Here is a 23601-nt window from a genome sequence, read left to right as displayed (position 1 = left end):
ATGGGTTTAGGTTCTGCTGTGTGTACTGGTGGTTGACTGCCCCCCAGCCCAGAGTGTGCATGGAAAATTGTCTGGCAGCCTCCCTGACAGCAAGCAGTGATAGTGCCCATGAAGGGGACCTTGTTGGGCCCGCCCCTTTCACGGTTATCGCTTCTCGGCCTTTTGGCTAAGATCAAGTGTAGTATCTGTTCTTATCAGTTTAATATCTGATACGTCCCCTATCTGGGGACCATATATTAAATGGATTTTTGAGAACGGGGGCCGATTTCGAAGCTTGCTTCCGTCGCCCTATGCATTGACCCGATATGGCAGTATCTTCGGGTACAGTGCACCACCCCCTTACAGGGTTAAAAAGAAAGATTCCTACTTTCATTGCTACCTGCTTGCTGGCTAGCCAGCTAGCCAGCCCTGTGGGCCTTGCTGCTGCTGCAGCCAAAAAACAAAAGGTGGTGCTGCTGCTGCTTCTGCTGCTTCTGCTTCTGCTTGTGTCTGGCCCCTGTTGGAGCGTCCAGGCACAGGACTTCTGCTGCTGCTGACTAAATGGCCTCCTTAATTGGATCATTTGAGTAGCCAGCACACCTGTGCAGGTAGGGCATGACATGATAGGCAGCTGCCTTGATAGCGGGTGGGTGCTGAATGTTCCTAATTGACAAAATAAGATTAATGCTTATGAAGAAATATAAAATCTCATCCCTTCCCCAATATCGCGCCACACCCCTACCCCTTAATTCCCTGGTTGAACGTGATGGACATATGTCTTTTTTCGACCGTACTAACTATGTAACTATGTAACATAACATGGGGGGGGGGGGGGGGTCTCCTGGCTGTTCACACAGGTGTGTCATTGCTGTACATTGACCATGCATTGCTTCTGTGGTATTGCAAAGGCAAAGACAAATGCTTCCAGCCATCCATTGCACTAATGGATTGGTCATCAGCTGGCTGTCTATGTCCCGCATCAATATAGACCAAAGTACAGAGGGTTAGGCTATGCTATTGTGCACCTACCTGATGCATCAGAAGGTGCGAGGCCCTTGCTAAATTCTGTGCACAGACTTTGAGATCTATGCTTTAGACTGTATCTAAACCTGCTCCAACATGGACTGACATTCTGGCCTACTTTCAGCCGATGCGACTTGTCTGTCGCTGAACAGTCGCTTTTTATGTATTCAGCACCTATGTATAATGTTGTAAAATGCTCTAGAAGCTAAAGTCGCAGAAATGTCACACATATTTGGCCTGCAACTTTCTGTGCGACAAATTCAGACAGGAAAAATCAGTATAAATCCTTAGAAAATTATCCCCCAGTGTCTCCATCTGCTGGCGGTATTGAATAAGCATTGCTGCACTGATGGGGTATGCATTAGACGAAAAAAAAGAAGAAAAAGAAGAATAATACGCCCAGAAAAGAGGCGAAAAGGAGAAAAACGTAAAAAAACGTGAAAAAAAAGTAAGAGGAAGAGAAGGGAAAAAAAGGTGGAAATGGGTTTAAAAGTGATTTCGGCGGAGAAATATATATATATATATATATATATATATATATATATATATATGCGCACACACACACATAGATATAAACGTATTCTCCGTTGAGATATTGCAGCCGCTGCTGTGTCCAGGCCCAGGAGCCTTAGCACTGTGCTGTGATGTCACTCAATACCACTGACATCACTAGGTGTAAACAACATCTCTCCTTTGCTGTGTATGTGACTATGGAGCTGTTTGGTGATGTCGTCTATTACGGCCTTCATAGAAGCAACAGGAGATTGTTGCATCCATCTTGAACCCTCAGAACTACAGTGCTATGATGTCACTCACTTCCACAGGCCTTGCAGAGTGTAAACAACAACAACCCAGCTTTGTTGTGTATGTAACCAAAGGGATTTGTGATGTCACCTAGAACCTTCACAGCAGCGACAGCTTTATGAGGAGCATCAGCACTGCTCTGCCTGAGCAGAACCATCACCGCCATAGGTTGTCAAATAACCCGGATTTAACCCACACAGGTAAGTCCAATGGGGTGCAGGCATGTCCTCTATGCTTACAGCTTCCCGTGGGTGTTGGTTTGATACCGTTTGGGGACAGCCAAGGAGGCATCTGCAGGCAACAAAGGTAGGTGTGTGCTTGTGTGTGTGTTTCCTATGCAGATCCTAAGCCCAGTGTCACATGCAAGTAGGAGGAGTAAGAAGGGTTCCTGGCAAATCCGGGTTATGGATTGCATTTAAAAAGGCCCCGTGGGAGTGCAATGGGCCCCTGTCTTGCTGCTTAGCAATAATGGTATGGGTTTAGGTTCTGCTGTGTGTACTGGTGGTTGACTGCCCCCCAGCCCAGAGTGTGCATGGAAAATTGTCTGGCAGCCTCCCTGACAGCAAGCAGTGATAGTGCCCATGAAGGGGACCTTGTTGGGCCCGCCCCTTTCATGGTTATCGCTTCTCGGCCTTTTGGCTAAGATCAAGTGTAGTATCTGTTCTTATCAGTTTAATATCTGATACGTCCCCTATCTGGGGACCATATATTAAATGGATTTTTGAGAACGGGGGCCGATTTCGAAGCTTGCTTCCGTCGCCCTATGCATTGACCCGATATGGCAGTATCTTCGGGTACAGTGCACCACCCCCTTACAGGGTTAAAAAGAAAGATTCCTACTTTCATTGCTACCTGCTTGCTGGCTAGCCAGCTAGCCAGCCCTGTGGGCCTTGCTGCTGCTGCAGCCAAAAAACAAAAGGTGGTGCTGCTGCTGCTTCTGCTGCTTCTGCTTCTGCTTGTGTCTGGCCCCTGTTGGAGCGTCCAGGCACAGGACTTCTGCTGCTGCTGACTAAATGGCCTCCTTAATTGGATCATTTGAGTAGCCAGCACACCTGTGCAGGTAGGGCATGACATGATAGGCAGCTGCCTTGATAGCGGGTGGGTGCTGAATGTTCCTAATTGACAAAATAAGATTAATGCTTATGAAGAAATATAAAATCTCATCCCTTCCCCAATATCGCGCCACACCCCTACCCCTTAATTCCCTGGTTGAACGTGATGGACATATGTCTTTTTTCGACCGTACTAACTATGTAACTATGTAACATAACATGGGGGGGGGGTCTCCTGGCTGTTCACACAGGTGTGTCATTGCTGTACATTGACCATGCATTGCTTCTGTGGTATTGCAAAGGCAAAGACAAATGCTTCCAGCCATCCATTGCACTAATGGATTGGTCATCAGCTGGCTGTCTATGTCCCGCATCAATATAGACCAAAGTACAGAGGGTTAGGCTATGCTATTGTGCACCTACCTGATGCATCAGAAGGTGCGAGGCCCTTGCTAAATTCTGTGCACAGACTTTGAGATCTATGCTTTAGACTGTATCTAAACCTGCTCCAACATGGACTGACATTCTGGCCTACTTTCAGCCGATGCGACTTGTCTGTCGCTGAACAGTCGCTTTTTATGTATTCAGCACCTATGTATAATGTTGTAAAAATGCTCTAGAAGCTAAAGTCGCAGAAATGTCACACATATTTGGCCTGCAACTTTCTGTGCGACAAATTCAGACAGGAAAAATCAGTATAAATCCTTAGAAAATTATCCCCCAGTGTCTCCATCTGCTGGCGGTATTGAATAAGCATTGCTGCACTGATGGGGTATGCATTAGACGAAAAAAAAGAAGAAAAAGAAGAATAATACGCCCAGAAAAGAGGCGAAAAGGAGAAAAACGTAAAAAAACGTGAAAAAAAAGTAAGAGGAAGAGAAGGGAAAAAAAGGTGGAAGTGGGTTTAAAAGTGATTTCGGCGGAGAATATATATATATATATATATATATATATATATATATATATGCGCACACACACACATAGATATAAACGTATTCTCCGTTGAGATATTGCAGCCGCTGCTGTGTCCAGGCCCAGGAGCCTTAGCACTGTGCTGTGATGTCACTCAATACCACTGACATCACTAGGTGTAAACAACATCTCTCCTTTGCTGTGTATGTGACTATGGAGCTGTTTGGTGATGTCGTCTATTACGGCCTTCATAGAAGCAACAGGAGATTGTTGCATCCATCTTGAACCCTCAGAACTACAGTGCTATGATGTCACTCACTTCCACAGGCCTTGCAGAGTGTAAACAACAACAACCCAGCTTTGTTGTGTATGTAACCAAAGGGATTTGTGATGTCACCTAGAACCTTCACAGCAGCGACAGCTTTATGAGGAGCATCAGCACTGCTCTGCCTGAGCAGAACCATCACCGCCATAGGTTGTCAAATAACCCGGATTTAACCCACACAGGTAAGTCCAATGGGGTGCAGGCATGTCCTCTATGCTTACAGCTTCCCGTGGGTGTTGGTTTGATACCGTTTGGGGACAGCCAAGGAGGCATCTGCAGGCAACAAAGGTAGGTGTGTGCTTGTGTGTGTGTTTCCTATGCAGATCCTAAGCCCAGTGTCACATGCAAGTAGGAGGAGTAAGAAGGGTTCCTGGCAAATCCGGGTTATGGATTGCATTTAAAAAGGCCCCGTGGGAGTGCAATGGGCCCCTGTCTTGCTGCTTAGCAATAATGGTATGGGTTTAGGTTCTGCTGTGTGTACTGGTGGTTGACTGCCCCCCAGCCCAGAGTGTGCATGGAAAATTGTCTGGCAGCCTCCCTGACAGCAAGCAGTGATAGTGCCCATGAAGGGGACCTTGTTGGGCCCGCCCCTTTCACGGTTATCGCTTCTCGGCCTTTTGGCTAAGATCAAGTGTAGTATCTGTTCTTATCAGTTTAATATCTGATACGTCCCCTATCTGGGGACCATATATTAAATGGATTTTTGAGAACGGGGGCCGATTTCGAAGCTTGCTTCCGTCGCCCTATGCATTGACCCGATATGGCAGTATCTTCGGGTACAGTGCACCACCCCCTTACAGGGTTAAAAAGAAAGATTCCTACTTTCATTGCTACCTGCTTGCTGGCTAGCCAGCTAGCCAGCCCTGTGGGCCTTGCTGCTGCTGCAGCCAAAAAACAAAAGGTGGTGCTGCTGCTGCTTCTGCTGCTTCTGCTTCTGCTTGTGTCTGGCCCCTGTTGGAGCGTCCAGGCACAGGACTTCTGCTGCTGCTGACTAAATGGCCTCCTTAATTGGATCATTTGAGTAGCCAGCACACCTGTGCAGGTAGGGCATGACATGATAGGCAGCTGCCTTGATAGCGGGTGGGTGCTGAATGTTCCTAATTGACAAAATAAGATTAATGCTTATGAAGAAATATAAAATCTCATCCCTTCCCCAATATCGCGCCACACCCCTACCCCTTAATTCCCTGGTTGAACGTGATGGACATATGTCTTTTTTCGACCGTACTAACTATGTAACTATGTAACATAACATGGGGGGGGGTCTCCTGGCTGTTCACACAGGTGTGTCATTGCTGTACATTGACCATGCATTGCTTCTGTGGTATTGCAAAGGCAAAGACAAATGCTTCCAGCCATCCATTGCACTAATGGATTGGTCATCAGCTGGCTGTCTATGTCCCGCATCAATATAGACCAAAGTACAGAGGGTTAGGCTATGCTATTGTACACCTACCTGATGCATCAGAAGGTGCGAGGCCCTTGCTAAATTCTGTGCACAGACTTTGAGATCTATGCTTTAGACTGTATCTAAACCTGCTCCAACATGGACTGACATTCTGGCCTACTTTCAGCCGATGCGACTTGTCTGTCGCTGAACAGTCGCTTTTTATGTATTCAGCACCTATGTATAATGTTGTAAAAATGCTCTAGAAGCTAAAGTCGCAGAAATGTCACACATATTTGGCCTGCAACTTTCTGTGCGACAAATTCAGACAGGAAAAATCAGTATAAATCCTTAGAAAATTATCCCCCAGTGTCTCCATCTGCTGGCGGTATTGAATAAGCATTGCTGCACTGATGGGGTATGCATTAGACGAAAAAAAAGAAGAAAAAGAAGAATAATACGCCCAGAAAAGAGGCGAAAAGGAGAAAAACGTAAAAAAACGTGAAAAAAAAGTAAGAGGAAGAGAAGGGAAAAAAAGGTGGAAATGGGTTTAAAAGTGATTTCGGCGGAGAAATATATATATATATATATATATATATATATATATATATATATATATATATATATATGCGCACACACACACATAGATATAAACGTATTCTCCGTTGAGATATTGCAGCCGCTGCTGTGTCCAGGCCCAGGAGCCTTAGCACTGTGCTGTGATGTCACTCAATACCACTGACATCACTAGGTGTAAACAACATCTCTCCTTTGCTGTGTATGTGACTATGGAGCTGTTTGGTGATGTCGTCTATTACGGCCTTCATAGAAGCAACAGGAGATTGTTGCATCCATCTTGAACCCTCAGAACTACAGTGCTATGATGTCACTCACTTCCACAGGCCTTGCAGAGTGTAAACAACAACAACCCAGCTTTGTTGTGTATGTAACCAAAGGGATTTGTGATGTCACCTAGAACCTTCACAGCAGCGACAGCTTTATGAGGAGCATCAGCACTGCTCTGCCTGAGCAGAACCATCACCGCCATAGGTTGTCAAATAACCCGGATTTAACCCACACAGGTAAGTCCAATGGGGTGCAGGCATGTCCTCTATGCTTACAGCTTCCCGTGGGTGTTGGTTTGATACCGTTTGGGGACAGCCAAGGAGGCATCTGCAGGCAACAAAGGTAGGTGTGTGCTTGTGTGTGTGTTTCCTATGCAGATCCTAAGCCCAGTGTCACATGCAAGTAGGAGGAGTAAGAAGGGTTCCTGGCAAATCCGGGTTATGGATTGCATTTAAAAAGGCCCCGTGGGAGTGCAATGGGCCCCTGTCTTGCTGCTTAGCAATAATGGTATGGGTTTAGGTTCTGCTGTGTGTACTGGTGGTTGACTGCCCCCCAGCCCAGAGTGTGCATGGAAAATTGTCTGGCAGCCTCCCTGACAGCAAGCAGTGATAGTGCCCATGAAGGGGACCTTGTTGGGCCCGCCCCTTTCACAGTTATCGCTTCTCGGCCTTTTGGCTAAGATCAAGTGTAGTATCTGTTCTTATCAGTTTAATATCTGATACGTCCCCTATCTGGGGACCATATATTAAATGGATTTTTGAGAACGGGGGCCGATTTCGAAGCTTGCTTCCGTCGCCCTATGCATTGACCCGATATGGCAGTATCTTCGGGTACAGTGCACCACCCCCTTACAGGGTTAAAAAGAAAGATTCCTACTTTCATTGCTACCTGCTTGCTGGCTAGCCAGCTAGCCAGCCCTGTGGGCCTTGCTGCTGCTGCAGCCAAAAAACAAAAGGTGGTGCTGCTGCTGCTTCTGCTGCTTCTGCTTCTGCTTGTGTCTGGCCCCTGTTGGAGCGTCCAGGCACAGGACTTCTGCTGCTGCTGACTAAATGGCCTCCTTAATTGGATCATTTGAGTAGCCAGCACACCTGTGCAGGTAGGGCATGACATGATAGGCAGCTGCCTTGATAGCGGGTGGGTGCTGAATGTTCCTAATTGACAAAATAAGATTAATGCTTATGAAGAAATATAAAATCTCATCCCTTCCCCAATATCGCGCCACACCCCTACCCCTTAATTCCCTGGTTGAACGTGATGGACATATGTCTTTTTTCGACCGTACTAACTATGTAACTATGTAACATAACATGGGGGGGGGTCTCCTGGCTGTTCACACAGGTGTGTCATTGCTGTACATTGACCATGCATTGCTTCTGTGGTATTGCAAAGGCAAAGACAAATGCTTCCAGCCATCCATTGCACTAATGGATTGGTCATCAGCTGGCTGTCTATGTCCCGCATCAATATAGACCAAAGTACAGAGGGTTAGGCTATGCTATTGTGCACCTACCTGATGCATCAGAAGGTGCGAGGCCCTTGCTAAATTCTGTGCACAGACTTTGAGATCTATGCTTTAGACTGTATCTAAACCTGCTCCAACATGGACTTACATTCTGGCCTACTTTCAGCCGATGCGACTTGTCTGTCGCTGAACAGTCGCTTTTTATGTATTCAGCACCTATGTATAATGTTGTAAAAATGCTCTAGAAGCTAAAGTCGCAGAAATGTCACACATATTTGGCCTGCAACTTTCTGTGCGACAAATTCAGACAGGAAAAATCAGTATAAATCCTTAGAAAATTATCCCCCAGTGTCTCCATCTGCTGGCGGTATTGAATAAGCATTGCTGCACTGATGGGGTATGCATTAGACGAAAAAAAAGAAGAAAAAGAAGAATAATACGCCCAGAAAAGAGGCGAAAAGGAGAAAAACGTAAAAAAACGTGAAAAAAAAGTAAGAGGAAGAGAAGGGAAAAAAAGGTGGAAATGGGTTTAAAAGTGATTTCGGCGGAGAAATATATATATATATATATATATATATATATATATATATATATATATATATGCGCACACACACACATAGATATAAACGTATTCTCCGTTGAGATATTGCAGCCGCTGCTGTGTCCAGGCCCAGGAGCCTTAGCACTGTGCTGTGATGTCACTCAATACCACTGACATCACTAGGTGTAAACAACATCTCTCCTTTGCTGTGTATGTGACTATGGAGCTGTTTGGTGATGTCGTCTATTACGGCCTTCATAGAAGCAACAGGAGATTGTTGCATCCATCTTGAACCCTCAGAACTACAGTGCTATGATGTCACTCACTTCCACAGGCCTTGCAGAGTGTAAACAACAACAACCCAGCTTTGTTGTGTATGTAACCAAAGGGATTTGTGATGTCACCTAGAACCTTCACAGCAGCGACAGCTTTATGAGGAGCATCAGCACTGCTCTGCCTGAGCAGAACCATCACCGCCATAGGTTGTCAAATAACCCGGATTTAACCCACACAGGTAAGTCCAATGGGGTGCAGGCATGTCCTCTATGCTTACAGCTTCCCGTGGGTGTTGGTTTGATACCGTTTGGGGACAGCCAAGGAGGCATCTGCAGGCAACAAAGGTAGGTGTGTGCTTGTGTGTGTGTTTCCTATGCAGATCCTAAGCCCAGTGTCACATGCAAGTAGGAGGAGTAAGAAGGGTTCCTGGCAAATCCGGGTTATGGATTGCATTTAAAAAGGCCCCGTGGGAGTGCAATGGGCCCCTGTCTTGCTGCTTAGCAATAATGGTATGGGTTTAGGTTCTGCTGTGTGTACTGGTGGTTGACTGCCCCCCAGCCCAGAGTGTGCATGGAAAATTGTCTGGCAGCCTCCCTGACAGCAAGCAGTGATAGTGCCCATGAAGGGGACCTTGTTGGGCCCGCCCCTTTCACGGTTATCGCTTCTCGGCCTTTTGGCTAAGATCAAGTGTAGTATCTGTTCTTATCAGTTTAATATCTGATACGTCCCCTATCTGGGGACCATATATTAAATGGATTTTTGAGAACGGGGGCCGATTTCGAAGCTTGCTTCCGTCGCCCTATGCATTGACCCGATATGGCAGTATCTTCGGGTACAGTGCACCACCCCCTTACAGGGTTAAAAAGAAAGATTCCTACTTTCATTGCTACCTGCTTGCTGGCTAGCCAGCTAGCCAGCCCTGTGGGCCTTGCTGCTGCTGCAGCCAAAAAACAAAAGGTGGTGCTGCTGCTGCTTCTGCTGCTTCTGCTTCTGCTTGTGTCTGGCCCCTGTTGGAGCGTCCAGGCACAGGACTTCTGCTGCTGCTGACTAAATGGCCTCCTTAATTGGATCATTTGAGTAGCCAGCACACCTGTGCAGGTAGGGCATGACATGATAGGCAGCTGCCTTGATAGCGGGTGGGTGCTGAATGTTCCTAATTGACAAAATAAGATTAATGCTTATGAAGAAATATAAAATCTCATCCCTTCCCCAATATCGCGCCACACCCCTACCCCTTAATTCCCTGGTTGAACGTGATGGACATATGTCTTTTTTCGACCGTACTAACTATGTAACTATGTAACATAACATGGGGGGGGGTCTCCTGGCTGTTCACACAGGTGTGTCATTGCTGTACATTGACCATGCATTGCTTCTGTGGTATTGCAAAGGCAAAGACAAATGCTTCCAGCCATCCATTGCACTAATGGATTGGTCATCAGCTGGCTGTCTATGTCCCGCATCAATATAGACCAAAGTACAGAGGGTTAGGCTATGCTATTGTGCACCTACCTGATGCATCAGAAGGTGCGAGGCCCTTGCTAAATTCTGTGCACAGACTTTGAGATCTATGCTTTAGACTGTATCTAAACCTGCTCCAACATGGACTGACATTCTGGCCTACTTTCAGCCGATGCGACTTGTCTGTCGCTGAACAGTCGCTTTTTATGTATTCAGCACCTATGTATAATGTTGTAAAAATGCTCTAGAAGCTAAAGTCGCAGAAATGTCACACATATTTGGCCTGCAACTTTCTGTGCGACAAATTCAGACAGGAAAAATCAGTATAAATCCTTAGAAAATTATCCCCCAGTGTCTCCATCTGCTGGCGGTATTGAATAAGCATTGCTGCACTGATGGGGTATGCATTAGACGAAAAAAAAGAAGAAAAAGAAGAATAATACGCCCAGAAAAGAGGCGAAAAGGAGAAAAACGTAAAAAAACGTGAAAAAAAAGTAAGAGGAAGAGAAGGGAAAAAAAGGTGGAAATGGGTTTAAAAGTGATTTCGGCGGAGAAATATATATATATATATATATATATATATATATATATATATATGCGCACACACACACATAGATATAAACGTATTCTCCGTTGAGATATTGCAGCCGCTGCTGTGTCCAGGCCCAGGAGCCTTAGCACTGTGCTGTGATGTCACTCAATACCACTGACATCACTAGGTGTAAACAACATCTCTCCTTTGCTGTGTATGTGACTATGGAGCTGTTTGGTGATGTCGTCTATTACGGCCTTCATAGAAGCAACAGGAGATTGTTGCATCCATCTTGAACCCTCAGAACTACAGTGCTATGATGTCACTCACTTCCACAGGCCTTGCAGAGTGTAAACAACAACAACCCAGCTTTGTTGTGTATGTAACCAAAGGGATTTGTGATGTCACCTAGAACCTTCACAGCAGCGACAGCTTTATGAGGAGCATCAGCACTGCTCTGCCTGAGCAGAACCATCACCGCCATAGGTTGTCAAATAACCCGGATTTAACCCACACAGGTAAGTCCAATGGGGTGCAGGCATGTCCTCTATGCTTACAGCTTCCCGTGGGTGTTGGTTTGATACCGTTTGGGGACAGCCAAGGAGGCATCTGCAGGCAACAAAGGTAGGTGTGTGCTTGTGTGTGTGTTTCCTATGCAGATCCTAAGCCCAGTGTCACATGCAAGTAGGAGGAGTAAGAAGGGTTCCTGGCAAATCCGGGTTATGGATTGCATTTAAAAAGGCCCCGTGGGAGTGCAATGGGCCCCTGTCTTGCTGCTTAGCAATAATGGTATGGGTTTAGGTTCTGCTGTGTGTACTGGTGGTTGACTGCCCCCCAGCCCAGAGTGTGCATGGAAAATTGTCTGGCAGCCTCCCTGACAGCAAGCAGTGATAGTGCCCATGAAGGGGACCTTGTTGGGCCCGCCCCTTTCACGGTTATCGCTTCTCGGCCTTTTGGCTAAGATCAAGTGTAGTATCTGTTCTTATCAGTTTAATATCTGATACGTCCCCTATCTGGGGACCATATATTAAATGGATTTTTGAGAACGGGGGCCGATTTCGAAGCTTGCTTCCGTCGCCCTATGCATTGACCCGATATGGCAGTATCTTCGGGTACAGTGCACCACCCCCTTACAGGGTTAAAAAGAAAGATTCCTACTTTCATTGCTACCTGCTTGCTGGCTAGCCAGCTAGCCAGCCCTGTGGGCCTTGCTGCTGCTGCAGCCAAAAAACAAAAGGTGGTGCTGCTGCTGCTTCTGCTGCTTCTGCTTCTGCTTGTGTCTGGCCCCTGTTGGAGCGTCCAGGCACAGGACTTCTGCTGCTGCTGACTAAATGGCCTCCTTAATTGGATCATTTGAGTAGCCAGCACACCTGTGCAGGTAGGGCATGACATGATAGGCAGCTGCCTTGATAGCGGGTGGGTGCTGAATGTTCCTAATTGACAAAATAAGATTAATGCTTATGAAGAAATATAAAATCTCATCCCTTCCCCAATATCGCGCCACACCCCTACCCCTTAATTCCCTGGTTGAACGTGATGGACATATGTCTTTTTTCGACCGTACTAACTATGTAACTATGTAACATAACATGGGGGGGGGTCTCCTGGCTGTTCACACAGGTGTGTCATTGCTGTACATTGACCATGCATTGCTTCTGTGGTATTGCAAAGGCAAAGACAAATGCTTCCAGCCATCCATTGCACTAATGGATTGGTCATCAGCTGGCTGTCTATGTCCCGCATCAATATAGACCAAAGTACAGAGGGTTAGGCTATGCTATTGTGCACCTACCTGATGCATCAGAAGGTGCGAGGCCCTTGCTAAATTCTGTGCACAGACTTTGAGATCTATGCTTTAGACTGTATCTAAACCTGCTCCAACATGGACTGACATTCTGGCCTACTTTCAGCCGATGCGACTTGTCTGTCGCTGAACAGTCGCTTTTTATGTATTCAGCACCTATGTATAATGTTGTAAAAATGCTCTAGAAGCTAAAGTCGCAGAAATGTCACACATATTTGGCCTGCAACTTTCTGTGCGACAAATTCAGACAGGAAAAATCAGTATAAATCCTTAGAAAATTATCCCCCAGTGTCTCCATCTGCTGGCGGTATTGAATAAGCATTGCTGCACTGATGGGGTATGCATTAGACGAAAAAAAAGAAGAAAAAGAAGAATAATACGCCCAGAAAAGAGGCGAAAAGGAGAAAAACGTAAAAAAACGTGAAAAAAAAGTAAGAGGAAGAGAAGGGAAAAAAAGGTGGAAATGGGTTTAAAAGTGATTTCGGCAGAGAAATATATATATATATATATATATATATATATATATATATATATATATATGCGCACACACACACATAGATATAAACGTATTCTCCGTTGAGATATTGCAGCTGCTGCTGTGTCCAGGCCCAGGAGCCTTAGCACTGTGCTGTGATGTCACTCAATACCACTGACATCACTAGGTGTAAACAACATCTCTCCTTTGCTGTGTATGTGACTATGGAGCTGTTTGGTGATGTCGTCTATTACGGCCTTCATAGAAGCAACAGGAGATTGTTGCATCCATCTTGAACCCTCAGAACTACAGTGCTATGATGTCACTCACTTCCACAGGCCTTGCAGAGTGTAAACAACAACAACCCAGCTTTGTTGTGTATGTAACCAAAGGGATTTGTGATGTCACCTAGAACCTTCACAGCAGCGACAGCTTTATGAGGAGCATCAGCACTGCTCTGCCTGAGCAGAACCATCACCGCCATAGGTTGTCAAATAACCCGGATTTAACCCACACAGGTAAGTCCAATGGGGTGCAGGCATGTCCTCTATGCTTACAGCTTCCCGTGGGTGTTGGTTTGATACCGTTTGGGGACAGCCAAGGAGGCATCTGCAGGCAACAAAGGTAGGTGTGTGCTTGTGTGTGTGTTTCCTATGCAGATCCTAAGCCCAGTGTCACATGCAAGTAGGAGGAGTAAGAAGGGTTCCTGGCAAATCCGGGTTATGGATTGCATTTAAAAAGGCCCCGTGGGAGTGCAATGGGCCCCTGTCTTGCTGCTTAGCAATAATGGTATGGGTTTAGGTTCTGCTGTGTGTACTGGTGGTTGACTGCCCCCCAGCCCAGAGTGTGCATGGAAAATTGTCTGGCAGCCTCCCTGACAGCAAGCAGTGATAGTGCCCATGAAGGGGACCTTGTTGGGCCCGCCCCTTTCACGGTTATCGCTTCTCGGCCTTTTGGCTAAGATCAAGTGTAGTATCTGTTCTTATCAGTTTAATATCTGATACGTCCCCTATCTGGGGACCATATATTAAATGGATTTTTGAGAACGGGGGCCGATTTCGAAGCTTGCTTCCGTCGCCCTATGCATTGACCCGATATGGCAGTATCTTCGGGTACAGTGCACCACCCCCTTACAGGGTTAAAAAGAAAGATTCCTACTTTCATTGCTACCTGCTTGCTGGCTAGCCAGCTAGCCAGCCCTGTGGGCCTTGCTGCTGCTGCTGCAGCCAAAAAACAAAAGGTGGTGCTGCTGCTGCTTCTGCTGCTTCTGCTTCTGCTTGTGTCTGGCCCCTGTTGGAGCGTCCAGGCACAGGACTTCTGCTGCTGCTGACTAAATGGCCTCCTTAATTGGATCATTTGAGTAGCCAGCACACCTGTGCAGGTAGGGCATGACATGATAGGCAGCTGCCTTGATAGCGGGTGGGTGCTGAATGTTCCTAATTGACAAAATAAGATTAATGCTTATGAAGAAATATAAAATCTCATCCCTTCCCCAATATCGCGCCACACCCCTACCCCTTAATTCCCTGGTTGAACGTGATGGACATATGTCTTTTTTCGACCGTACTAACTATGTAACTATGTAACATAACATGGGGGGGGGTCTCCTGGCTGTTCACACAGGTGTGTCATTGCTGTACATTGACCATGCATTGCTTCTGTGGTATTGCAAAGGCAAAGACAAATGCTTCCAGCCATCCATTGCACTAATGGATTGGTCATCAGCTGGCTGTCTATGTCCCGCATCAATATAGACCAAAGTACAGAGGGTTAGGCTATGCTATTGTGCACCTACCTGATGCATCAGAAGGTGCGAGGCCCTTGCTAAATTCTGTGCACAGACTTTGAGATCTATGCTTTAGACTGTATCTAAACCTGCTCCAACATGGACTGACATTCTGGCCTACTTTCAGCCGATGCGACTTGTCTGTCGCTGAACAGTCGCTTTTTATGTATTCAGCACCTATGTATAATGTTGTAAAAATGCTCTAGAAGCTAAAGTCGCAGAAATGTCACACATATTTGGCCTGCAACTTTCTGTGCGACAAATTCAGACAGGAAAAATCAGTATAAATCCTTAGAAAATTATCCCCCAGTGTCTCCATCTGCTGGCGGTATTGAATAAGCATTGCTGCACTGATGGGGTATGCATTAGACGAAAAAAAAGAAGAAAAAGAAGAATAATACGCCCAGAAAAGAGGCGAAAAGGAGAAAAACGTAAAAAAACGTGAAAAAAAAGTAAGAGGAAGAGAAGGGAAAAAAAGGTGGAAATGGGTTTAAAAGTGATTTCGGCGGAGAAATATATATATATATATATATATATATATATATATATATATATATATGCGCACACACACACATAGATATAAACGTATTCTCCGTTGAGATATTGCAGCCGCTGCTGTGTCCAGGCCCAGGAGCCTTAGCACTGTGCTGTGATGTCACTCAATACCACTGACATCACTAGGTGTAAACAACATCTCTCCTTTGCTGTGTATGTGACTATGGAGCTGTTTGGTGATGTCGTCTATTACGGCCTTCATAGAAGCAACAGGAGATTGTTGCATCCATCTTGAACCCTCAGAACTACAGTGCTATGATGTCACTCACTTCCACAGGCCTTGCAGAGTGTAAACAACAACAACCCAGCTTTGTTGTGTATGTAACCAAAGGGATTTGTGATGTCACCTAGAACCTTCACAGCAGCGACAGCTTTATGAGGAGCATCAGCACTGCTCTGCCTGAGCAGAACCATCACCGCCATAGGTTGTCAAATAACCCGGATTTAACCCACACAGGTAAGTCCAATGGGGTGCAGGCATGTCCTCTATGCTTACAGCTTCCCGTGGGTGTTGGTTTGATACCGTTTGGGGACAGCCAAGGAGGCATCTGCAGGCAACAAAGGTAGGTGTGTGCTTGTGTGTGTGTTTCCTATGCAGATCCTAAGCCCAGTGTCACATGCAAGTAGGAGGAGTAAGAAGGGTTCCTGGCAAATCCGGGTTATGGATTGCATTTAAAAAGGCCCCGTGGGAGTGCAATGGGCCCCTGTCTTGCTGCTTAGCAATAATGGTATGGGTTTAGGTTCTGCTGTGTGTACTGGTGGTTGACTGCCCCCCAGCCCAGAGTGTGCATGGAAAATTGTCTGGCAGCCTCCCTGACAGCAAGCAGTGATAGTGCCCATGAAGGGGACCTTGTTGGGCCCGCCCCTTTCACGGTTATCGCTTCTCGGCCTTTTGGCTAAGATCAAGTGTAGTATCTGTTCTTATCAGTTTAATATCTGATACGTCCCCTATCTGGGGACCATATATTAAATGGATTTTTGAGAACGGGGGCCGATTTCGAAGCTTGCTTCCGTCGCCCTATGCATTGACCCGATATGGCAGTATCTTCGGGTACAGTGCACCACCCCCTTACAGGGTTAAAAAGAAAGATTCCTACTTTCATTGCTACCTGCTTGCTGGCTAGCCAGCTAGCCAGCCCTGTGGGCCTTGCTGCTGCTGCAGCCAAAAAACAAAAGGTGGTGCTGCTGCTGCTTCTGCTGCTTCTGCTTCTGCTTGTGTCTGGCCCCTGTTGGAGCGTCCAGGCACAGGACTTCTGCTGCTGCTGACTAAATGGCCTCCTTAATTGGATCATTTGAGTAGCCAGCACACCTGTGCAGGTAGGGCATGACATGATAGGCAGCTGCCTTGATAGCGGGTGGGTGCTGAATGTTCCTAATTGACAAAATAAGATTAATGCTTATGAAGAAATATAAAATCTCATCCCTTCCCCAATATCGCGCCACACCCCTACCCCTTAATTCCCTGGTTGAACGTGATGGACATATGTCTTTTTTCGACCGTACTAACTATGTAACTATGTAACATAACATGGGGGGGGGTCTCCTGGCTGTTCACACAGGTGTGTCATTGCTGTACATTGACCATGCATTGCTTCTGTGGTATTGCAAAGGCAAAGACAAATGCTTCCAGCCATCCATTGCACTAATGGATTGGTCATCAGCTGGCTGTCTATGTCCCGCATCAATATAGACCAAAGTACAGAGGGTTAGGCTATGCTATTGTGCACCTACCTGATGCATCAGAAGGTGCGAGGCCCTTGCTAAATTCTGTGCACAGACTTTGAGATCTATGCTTTAGACTGTATCTAAACCTGCTCCAACATGGACTGACATTCTGGCCTACTTTCAGCCGATGCGACTTGTCTGTCGCTGAACAGTCGCTTTTTATGTATTCAGCACCTATGTATAATGTTGTAAAAATGCTCTAGAAGCTAAAGTCGCAGAAATGTCACACATATTTGGCCTGCAACTTTCTGTGCGACAAATTCAGACAGGAAAAATCAGTATAAATCCTTAGAAAATTATCCCCCAGTGTCTCCATCTGCTGGCGGTATTGAATAAGCATTGCTGCACTGATGGGGTATGCATTAGACGAAAAAAAAGAAGAAAAAGAAGAATAATACGCCCAGAAAAGAGGCGAAAAGGAGAAAAACGTAAAAAAACGTGAAAAAAAAGTAAGAGGAAGAGAAGGGAAAAAAAGGTGGAAATGGGTTTAAAAGTGATTTCGGCGGAGAATATATATATATATATATATATATATATATATATATATATATATATATATATATATATGCGCACACACACACATAGATATAAACGTATTCTCCGTTGAGATATTGCAGCCGCTGCTGTGTCCAGGCCCAGGAGCCTTAGCACTGTGCTGTGATGTCACTCAATACCACTGACATCACTAGGTGTAAACAACATCTCTCCTTTGCTGTGTATGTGACTATGGAGCTGTTTGGTGATGTCGTCTATTACGGCCTTCATAGAAGCAACAGGAGATTGTTGCATCCATCTTGAACCCTCAGAACTACAGTGCTATGATGTCACTCACTTCCACAGGCCTTGCAGAGTGTAAACAACAACAACCCAGCTTTGTTGTGTATGTAACCAAAGGGATTTGTGATGTCACCTAGAACCTTCACAGCAGCGACAGCTTTATGAGGAGCATCAGCACTGCTCTGCCTGAGCAGAACCATCACCGCCATAGGTTGTCAAATAACCCGGATTTAACCCACACAGGTAAGTCCAATGGGGTGCAGGCATGTCCTCTATGCTTACAGCTTCCCGTGGGTGTTGGTTTGATACCGTTTGGGGACAGCCAAGGAGGCATCTGCAGGCAACAAAGGTAGGTGTGTGCTTGTGTGTGTGTTTCCTATGCAGATCCTAAGCCCAGTGTCACATGCAAGTAGGAGGAGTAAGAAGGGTTCCTGGCAAATCCGGGTTATGGATTGCATTTAAAAAGGCCCCGTGGGAGTGCAATGGGCCCCTGTCTTGCTGCTTAGCAATAATGGTATGGGTTTAGGTTCTGCTGTGTGTACTGGTGGTTGACTGCCCCCCAGCCCAGAGTGTGCATGGAAAATTGTCTGGCAGCCTCCCTGACAGCAAGCAGTGATAGTGCCCATGAAGGGGACCTTGTTGGGCCCGCCCCTTTCACGGTTATCGCTTCTCGGCCTTTTGGCTAAGATCAAGTGTAGTATCTGTTCTTATCAGTTTAATATCTGATACGTCCCCTATCTGGGGACCATATATTAAATGGATTTTTGAGAACGGGGGCCGATTTCGAAGCTTGCTTCCGTCGCCCTATGCATTGACCCGATATGGCAGTATCTTCGGGTACAGTGCACCACCCCCTTACAGGGTTAAAAAGAAAGATTCCTACTTTCATTGCTACCTGCTTGCTGGCTAGCCAGCTAGCCAGCCCTGTGGGCCTTGCTGCTGCTGCAGCCAAAAAACAAAAGGTGGTGCTGCTGCTGCTTCTGCTGCTTCTGCTTCTGCTTGTGTCTGGCCCCTGTTGGAGCGTCCAGGCACAGGACTTCTGCTGCTGCTGACTAAATGGCCTCCTTAATTGGATCATTTGAGTAGCCAGCACACCTGTGCAGGTAGGGCATGACATGATAGGCAGCTGCCTTGATAGCGGGTGGGTGCTGAATGTTCCTAATTGACAAAATAAGATTAATGCTTATGAAGAAATATAAAATCTCATCCCTTCCCCAATATCGCGCCACACCCCTACCCCTTAATTCCCTGGTTGAACGTGATGGACATATGTCTTTTTTCGACCGTACTAACTATGTAACTATGTAACATAACATGGGGGGGGGTCTCCTGGCTGTTCACACAGGTGTGTCATTGCTGTACATTGACCATGCATTGCTTCTGTGGTATTGCAAAGGCAAAGACAAATGCTTCCAGCCATCCATTGCACTAATGGATTGGTCATCAGCTGGCTGTCTATGTCCCGCATCAATATAGACCAAAGTACAGAGGGTTAGGCTATGCTATTGTGCACCTACCTGATGCATCAGAAGGTGCGAGGCCCTTGCTAAATTCTGTGCACAGACTTTGAGATCTATGCTTTAGACTGTATCTAAACCTGCTCCAACATGGACTGACATTCTGGCCTACTTTCAGCCGATGCGACTTGTCTGTCGCTGAACAGTCGCTTTTTATGTATTCAGCACCTATGTATAATGTTGTAAAAATGCTCTAGAAGCTAAAGTCGCAGAAATGTCACACATATTTGGCCTGCAACTTTCTGTGCGACAAATTCAGACAGGAAAAATCAGTATAAATCCTTAGAAAATTATCCCCCAGTGTCTCCATCTGCTGGCGGTATTGAATAAGCATTGCTGCACTGATGGGGTATGCATTAGACGAAAAAAAAGAAGAAAAAGAAGAATAATACGCCCAGAAAAGAGGCGAAAAGGAGAAAAACGTAAAAAAACGTGAAAAAAAAGTAAGAGGAAGAGAAGGGAAAAAAAGGTGGAAATGGGTTTAAAAGTGATTTCGGCGGAGAAATATATATATATATATATATATATATATATATATATATATATATATATGCGCACACACACACATAGATATAAACGTATTCTCCGTTGAGATATTGCAGCCGCTGCTGTGTCCAGGCCCAGGAGCCTTAGCACTGTGCTGTGATGTCACTCAATACCACTGACATCACTAGGTGTAAACAACATCTCTCCTTTGCTGTGTATGTGACTATGGAGCTGTTTGGTGATGTCGTCTATTACGGCCTTCATAGAAGCAACAGGAGATTGTTGCATCCATCTTGAACCCTCAGAACTACAGTGCTATGATGTCACTCACTTCCACAGGCCTTGCAGAGTGTAAACAACAACAACCCAGCTTTGTTGTGTATGTAACCAAAGGGATTTGTGATGTCACCTAGAACCTTCACAGCAGCGACAGCTTTATGAGGAGCATCAGCACTGCTCTGCCTGAGCAGAACCATCACCGCCATAGGTTGTCAAATAACCCGGATTTAACCCACACAGGTAAGTCCAATGGGGTGCAGGCATGTCCTCTATGCTTACAGCTTCCCGTGGGTGTTGGTTTGATACCGTTTGGGGACAGCCAAGGAGGCATCTGCAGGCAACAAAGGTAGGTGTGTGCTTGTGTGTGTGTTTCCTATGCAGATCCTAAGCCCAGTGTCACATGCAAGTAGGAGGAGTAAGAAGGGTTCCTGGCAAATCCGGGTTATGGATTGCATTTAAAAAGGCCCCGTGGGAGTGCAATGGGCCCCTGTCTTGCTGCTTAGCAATAATGGTATGGGTTTAGGTTCTGCTGTGTGTACTGGTGGTTGACTGCCCCCCAGCCCAGAGTGTGCATGGAAAATTGTCTGGCAGCCTCCCTGACAGCAAGCAGTGATAGTGCCCATGAAGGGGACCTTGTTGGGCCCGCCCCTTTCACGGTTATCGCTTCTCGGCCTTTTGGCTAAGATCAAGTGTAGTATCTGTTCTTATCAGTTTAATATCTGATACGTCCCCTATCTGGGGACCATATATTAAATGGATTTTTGAGAACGGGGGCCGATTTCGAAGCTTGCTTCCGTCGCCCTATGCATTGACCCGATATGGCAGTATCTTCGGGTACAGTGCACCACCCCCTTACAGGGTTAAAAAGAAAGATTCCTACTTTCATTGCTACCTGCTTGCTGGCTAGCCAGCTAGCCAGCCCTGTGGGCCTTGCTGCTGCTGCAGCCAAAAAACAAAAGGTGGTGCTGCTGCTGCTTCTGCTGCTTCTGCTTCTGCTTGTGTCTGGCCCCTGTTGGAGCGTCCAGGCACAGGACTTCTGCTGCTGCTGACTAAATGGCCTCCTTAATTGGATCATTTAAGTAGCCAGCACACCTGTGCAGGTAGGGCATGACATGATAGGCAGCTGCCTTGATAGCGGGTGGGTGCTGAATGTTCCTAATTGACAAAATAAGATTAATGCTTATGAAGAAATATAAAATCTCATCCCTTCCCCAATATCGCGCCACACCCCTACCCCTTAATTCCCTGGTTGAACGTGATGGACATATGTCTTTTTTCGACCGTACTAACTATGTAACTATGTAACATAACATGGGGGGGGGTCTCCTGGCTGTTCACACAGGTGTGTCATTGCTGTACATTGACCATGCATTGCTTCTGTGGTATTGCAAAGGCAAAGACAAATGCTTCCAGCCATCCATTGCACTAATGGATTGGTCATCAGCTGGCTGTCTATGTCCCGCATCAATATAGACCAAAGTACAGAGGGTTAGGCTATGCTATTGTGCACCTACCTGATGCATCAGAAGGTGCGAGGCCCTTGCTAAATTCTGTGCACAGACTTTGAGATCTATGCTTTAGACTGTATCTAAACCTGCTCCAACATGGACTGACATTCTGGCCTACTTTCAGCCGATGCGACTTGTCTGTCGCTGAACAGTCGCTTTTTATGTATTCAGCACCTATGTATAATGTTGTAAAAATGCTCTAGAAGCTAAAGTCGCAGAAATGTCACACATATTTTGCCTGCAACTTTCTGTGCGACCAAATTCAGACAGGAAAAATCAGTATAAATCCTTAGAAAATTATCCCCCAGTGTCTCCATCTGCTGGCGGTATTGAATAAGCATTGCTGCACTGATGGGGTATGCATTAGACCGAAAAAAAAGAAGAAAAAAGAAGAATAATACGCCCAGAAAAGAGGCGAAAAGGAGAAAAACGTAAAAAAACGTGAAAAAAAAAGTAAGAGGAAGAGAAGGGAAAAAAAAAGGTGGAAATGGGTTTAAAAGTGATTTCGGCGGAGAAATATATATAATTATATATATATATATATATATATATATATATATATATATATATATATATGCGCACTCACCACACATAGATATAAACGTATTCTCCGTTGAGATATTGCAGCCGCTGCTGTGTCCAGGCCCAGGAGCCTTAGCACTGTGCTGTGATGTCACTCAATACCACTGACATCACTAGGTGTAAACAACATCTCTCCTTTGCTGTGTATGTGACTATGGAGCTGTTTGGTGATGTCGTCTATTACGGCCTTCATAGAAGCAACAGGAGATTGTTGCATCCATCTTGAACCCTCAGAACTACAGTGCTATGATGTCACTCACTTCCACAGGCCTTGCAGAGTGTAAACAACAACAACCAGCTTTGTTGTGTATGTAACCAAAGGGATTTGTGATGTCACCTAGAACCCTTCAACAGCAGCGACAGCTTTATGAGGAGCATCAGCACTGCTCTGCCTGAAGCAGAACCATCACCGCCATAGGTTGTCAAATAACCCGGATTTAACCCACACAGGTAAGTCCCAATGGGGTGCAGGCATGTCCTCTATGCTTACAGCTTCCCGTGGGTGTTGGTTTGATACCGTTTGGGGACAGCCAAGGAGGCATCTGCAGGCAACAAAGGTAGGTGTGTGCTTGTGTGTGTGTTTCCTATGCAGATCCTAAGCCCAGTGTCACATGCAAGTAGGAGGAGTAAGAAGGGGTTCCTGGCAAATCCGGGTTATGGATTGCATTTAAAAAGGGCCCCGTGGGAGTGCAATGGGCCCCTGTCTTGCTGCTTAGCAATAATGGTATGGGTTTAGGTTCTGCTGTGTGTACTGGTGGTTGACTGCCCCCCAGCCCAGAGTGTGCATGGAAAATTGTCTGGCAGCCTCCCTGACAGCAAGCAGTGATAGTGCCCATGAAGGGGACCTTGTTGGGCCCGCCCCTTTCACGGTTATCGCTTCTCGGCCTTTTGGCTAAGGATCAAGTGTAGTATCTGTTCTTATCAGTTTAATATCTGATATGTCCCCTATCTGGGGACCATATATTAAATGGATTTTTGAGAACGGGGGCCGATTTCGAAGCTTGCTTCCGTCGCCCTATGCATTGACCCGATATGGCAGTATCTTCGGGTACAGTGCACCAACCCCCTTACAGGGTTAAAAAGAAAGATTCCTACTTTCATTGCTACCTGCTTGCTGGCTAGCCAGCTAGCCAGCCTGTGGGCCTTGCTGCTGCTGCAGCCAAAAAAACAAAAGGTGGTGCTGCTGCTGCTTCTGCTGCTTCTGCTTCTGCTTGTGTCTGGCCCCTGTTGGAGGCGTCCAGGCACAGGACTTCTGCTGCTGCTGACTAAATGGCCTCCTTATTGGATCATTTGAGTAGCCAGCACACCTGTGCAGGTAGGGCATGACATGATAGGCAGCTGCCTTGATAGCGGGTGGGTGCTGGAATGTTCCTAATTGACAAAATAAGATTAATGCTTATGAAGAAATATAAAATCTCATCCCTTCCCCAATATCGCGCCACACCCCTACCCCTTAATTCCCTGTTGAACGTGATGGACATATGTCTTTTTTTCGACCGTACTAACT

At 46.1% G+C, this 23601-nt stretch overlaps 11 non-coding genes across 11 annotated transcripts; all 11 read left to right on the top strand.

Annotated features, from left to right (window-relative positions):
• The first annotated feature begins 146 nt into the window (after positions 1–146).
• On the top strand, positions 147–337 carry LOC130306525 (U2 spliceosomal RNA). Its single transcript, XR_008855863.1, has one exon. It is a non-coding gene; the product is annotated as a U2 spliceosomal RNA (small nuclear RNA).
• Positions 338–2425: 2088 nt separating this feature from the next.
• Positions 2426–2616, top strand: LOC130306524 (U2 spliceosomal RNA). Its single transcript, XR_008855862.1, has one exon. It is a non-coding gene; the product is annotated as a U2 spliceosomal RNA (small nuclear RNA).
• Positions 2617–4696: 2080 nt separating this feature from the next.
• Positions 4697–4887, top strand: LOC130306523 (U2 spliceosomal RNA). The gene has a single exon (XR_008855861.1). It is a non-coding gene; the product is annotated as a U2 spliceosomal RNA (small nuclear RNA).
• Positions 4888–6983: 2096 nt separating this feature from the next.
• LOC130306521 (U2 spliceosomal RNA) lies at positions 6984–7174 on the top strand. The gene has a single exon (XR_008855859.1). It is a non-coding gene; the product is annotated as a U2 spliceosomal RNA (small nuclear RNA).
• A 2090-nt stretch (positions 7175–9264) lies between these two features.
• Positions 9265–9455, top strand: LOC130306520 (U2 spliceosomal RNA). Its single transcript, XR_008855858.1, has one exon. It is a non-coding gene; the product is annotated as a U2 spliceosomal RNA (small nuclear RNA).
• Positions 9456–11537: 2082 nt separating this feature from the next.
• On the top strand, positions 11538–11728 carry LOC130306519 (U2 spliceosomal RNA). Its single transcript, XR_008855857.1, has one exon. It is a non-coding gene; the product is annotated as a U2 spliceosomal RNA (small nuclear RNA).
• A 2088-nt stretch (positions 11729–13816) lies between these two features.
• On the top strand, positions 13817–14007 carry LOC130306517 (U2 spliceosomal RNA). The gene has a single exon (XR_008855856.1). It is a non-coding gene; the product is annotated as a U2 spliceosomal RNA (small nuclear RNA).
• Positions 14008–16096: 2089 nt separating this feature from the next.
• On the top strand, positions 16097–16287 carry LOC130306516 (U2 spliceosomal RNA). The gene has a single exon (XR_008855855.1). It is a non-coding gene; the product is annotated as a U2 spliceosomal RNA (small nuclear RNA).
• Positions 16288–18384: 2097 nt separating this feature from the next.
• LOC130306515 (U2 spliceosomal RNA) lies at positions 18385–18575 on the top strand. Its single transcript, XR_008855854.1, has one exon. It is a non-coding gene; the product is annotated as a U2 spliceosomal RNA (small nuclear RNA).
• Positions 18576–20663: 2088 nt separating this feature from the next.
• Positions 20664–20854, top strand: LOC130306514 (U2 spliceosomal RNA). Its single transcript, XR_008855853.1, has one exon. It is a non-coding gene; the product is annotated as a U2 spliceosomal RNA (small nuclear RNA).
• Positions 20855–22966: 2112 nt separating this feature from the next.
• LOC130306543 (U2 spliceosomal RNA) lies at positions 22967–23158 on the top strand. The gene has a single exon (XR_008855881.1). It is a non-coding gene; the product is annotated as a U2 spliceosomal RNA (small nuclear RNA).
• Positions 23159–23601: the final 443 nt, after the last annotated feature.

This window comes from Hyla sarda, unplaced genomic scaffold (genome assembly GCF_029499605.1).
Source record: "Hyla sarda isolate aHylSar1 unplaced genomic scaffold, aHylSar1.hap1 scaffold_1378, whole genome shotgun sequence".
NCBI classification, from domain to species: domain Eukaryota; kingdom Metazoa; phylum Chordata; class Amphibia; order Anura; family Hylidae; genus Hyla; species Hyla sarda.
This window is presented reverse-complemented; position numbering and strand designations above follow the sequence as displayed.